We start from the raw sequence: 2,527 nt of genomic DNA, 5'->3' as shown, positions 1-2,527 counted from the left end.
CTGATTTTATTCTTTATTATAGGTTTTACCAACTTTCCAGGTGTGGAAGTGAGACTCACTGGTCTGTAATTTCCAGGATCACCTCCAGAGCTTTTTTTAGAAGATTCATGTTAAGTTGACAACCTGCCAATCCTCTGTTACAGAGGTCATTTGCAAGTATAGGTTATGCTCTATTGCCAATAGTTCTGCAATTTCTCCTTTGAGTTCCTACAGAAGTCTTGGGTGCATGGCATCTGGTCCTGGTGACTTACTAGCTTTGTGCAGTGGCAGTATCGTAGCCCATGAGGTCCAACCAAGGCACAATTATTGCTACTTTATTAATTTGTTCTAAAACTTAGAATCATAGAAAAATTATAAATCATATAAAATTAGGGTTGGAAAGTATCTCAGGAGGTCATATAGTCCAACCCCCTGTTCAAACCAGGAACATCCCCAACTATATCATTCCAGCCAAGGCTTTGCCTAGGCAAGTCTTAAACATCTCCAAGGATGGAGATTCCATAGCCTCTCTGGGTAACGTCTTCTGTTGTCACTACAATGTGATCTAACTCTTCAGACCTATCTACTGGGAAGGATTCATCTGACATGGGAATTTCCCCAATATCTTCTGTAGTAAACACAGGTACAAAGAATTCATTTAGCTTTTCTGCTATGGCCTTATCATCCCTGAGTGCATCTTTTATGTCCTGGTCATCTAATGGTCCTACTGATTCTCCAGCTCACTTCCTACTTCCAGTGTATTTTTAAAAATATATTAACTTCAGCATCTTATACTATACTCCTAAATTACTTTTGGTGTGTCTTATTCTGCTTTTACACTAGATCAGCCAGAGTTTTTGAGCTTCCTGGTTTTCCTAATTTGGGCATGCCTTCCATTTTTTTGAAGAATGTCTTTTTGCCTTGAATGGCTCCCTTAATTCTGCTATTAAACCAGGCAAGGGTTTTAATGGTCTGCTTGGTACATTTTTTGATTTGTAGTATATGCTTTTTCTGTGCCTCTAATACGGTATTTTGAAACAGCTTCCAAGCTGCCTGCAGGTCCCTTTATGTTTTTCACTGCTCCTTTTAACTTCTAACTAACTTCCTCATTTTTGTGTAATTTCCCTTCTCTAAAGTTGTATATCAGTGTGATGGACTTTTTTGTCTTGTTCCCTTCCTTTAGAACAGGGGTTGTCAGCCAGGGGTACGTGTATCCCTGGGGATACTTGAGAAAGCCCTAGGGGGTATGTGCGGCTAGGGACGGAGCACCACCATGCAGCGTCCCGCACAGGCACTACCTGACTGGCTGGACGTGGGGACTGGGGGAAGGTTGCATGCAGTGGCTGTCGCAGCTCCACGTTCAGCCCCGTGCCAGCCCCGCCCCCACCCCCACCCACTTGGCATCTGGTCATGTGCCACCCCCTTCCCACCCCCAGCTTGGTGTCCTGCTGCTGGGGATACACTGACCTAAAAAGGTTGAAAACCCCTGCTTTAGAATGCTGAATGTGATTGCATTATGGTTGCTATTATAGAGTGGCTTACCAATAGATACCTCTAGAACTAGGTCCTGTGTGTTACTCAGGTTTAGGTCTATAGGTCTAGAATTGTCAAAGAGCAAAACACATTGTCAAAGAGCAATACACATCCTCTGCCAGCAAAATGGGGTCAGAGGAGGGGCAAGCTGAAGTGCTCTGGGTCAAGATACAAGGGGGTCATGGGGAGAGGGATTTAACGGTCAGAGTCTACTACAGACCCCGCAACCAAGGGGAGGAGCTGGACCGGGAATTTTCGGGCCAGCTTGCAGAGGCACTTAAGGCAAGGGATGTAGTTGTCATGGGTGATCTAAATTACCCGGACATCTGCTGGGAGGAGCAGTCAGCCATGTCGGACCCTTCCAGGAGGTTCCTGGCCGAGATAGAGAACCTCCACTTAACCCAGGAGGTGCAAGTCCCACCAGAGGAAATGCCCTGTTGGACCTGGTCCTGGCCACAGGCAATGATCTGGTCAGGGGGCTCCGCACTGATTTTTATTGTTTCATATTTCATAGACATTAGGGCTGGAAGGGACCTTGGAAGATCATCGAGTCCAGCCCCCTGCCCAAAGGGCAGGAAGTCAGCTGGGTTCATAGGATCCCAGGAAGATGAGCATCCAGTTTCATCTTGAAGGTGTTCAATGTAGGCGCTTGAACCACCTCCGGTGGCAGGCTGTTCCAGACCTTGGGGGCTCGGACAGTAAAGAAATTCTTCCTTATGTCCAGCCTGAAACGGTCTTGTAGTAGTTTATGACCGTTCGACCTAGTTGTCATCCCTTGGGGCACTCTGGTGAACAAACGTTCCCCCAGATACTGGTGGTCACCCCTGATAAACTTGTAGGTGGCCATCAGATCACCCCTGAGCCTGCGCTTTTCCAGGCTAAAGAGCCCCAGGGCTCTCAGCCTGTCATCGTAGGGTCTGCTTCCCTGACCTCTGATCATGCGCGTGGCTCTTCTCTGGACTCTCTCAAGCTTCTCCACATCCTTTTTGAATTGTGGAGCCCAAAACTGGAAGCA

General features: G+C 46.9%; 1 pseudogene; it reads left to right on the top strand.

The window, feature by feature from the left end:
• Positions 1-252: 252 nt before the first annotated feature.
• On the top strand, positions 253-362 carry LOC112551036 (annotated as a pseudogene).
• Positions 363-2,527: the final 2,165 nt, after the last annotated feature.

This window comes from Alligator sinensis, unplaced genomic scaffold, assembly GCF_000455745.1.
Source record: "Alligator sinensis unplaced genomic scaffold, ASM45574v1 scaffold487_1, whole genome shotgun sequence".
In the NCBI taxonomy this organism is placed as follows: Eukaryota; Metazoa; Chordata; order Crocodylia; family Alligatoridae; genus Alligator; species Alligator sinensis.
The sequence above is the reverse complement of the archived record's forward strand: the minus strand, read 5'-3'. Positions and strand labels throughout refer to the sequence as shown.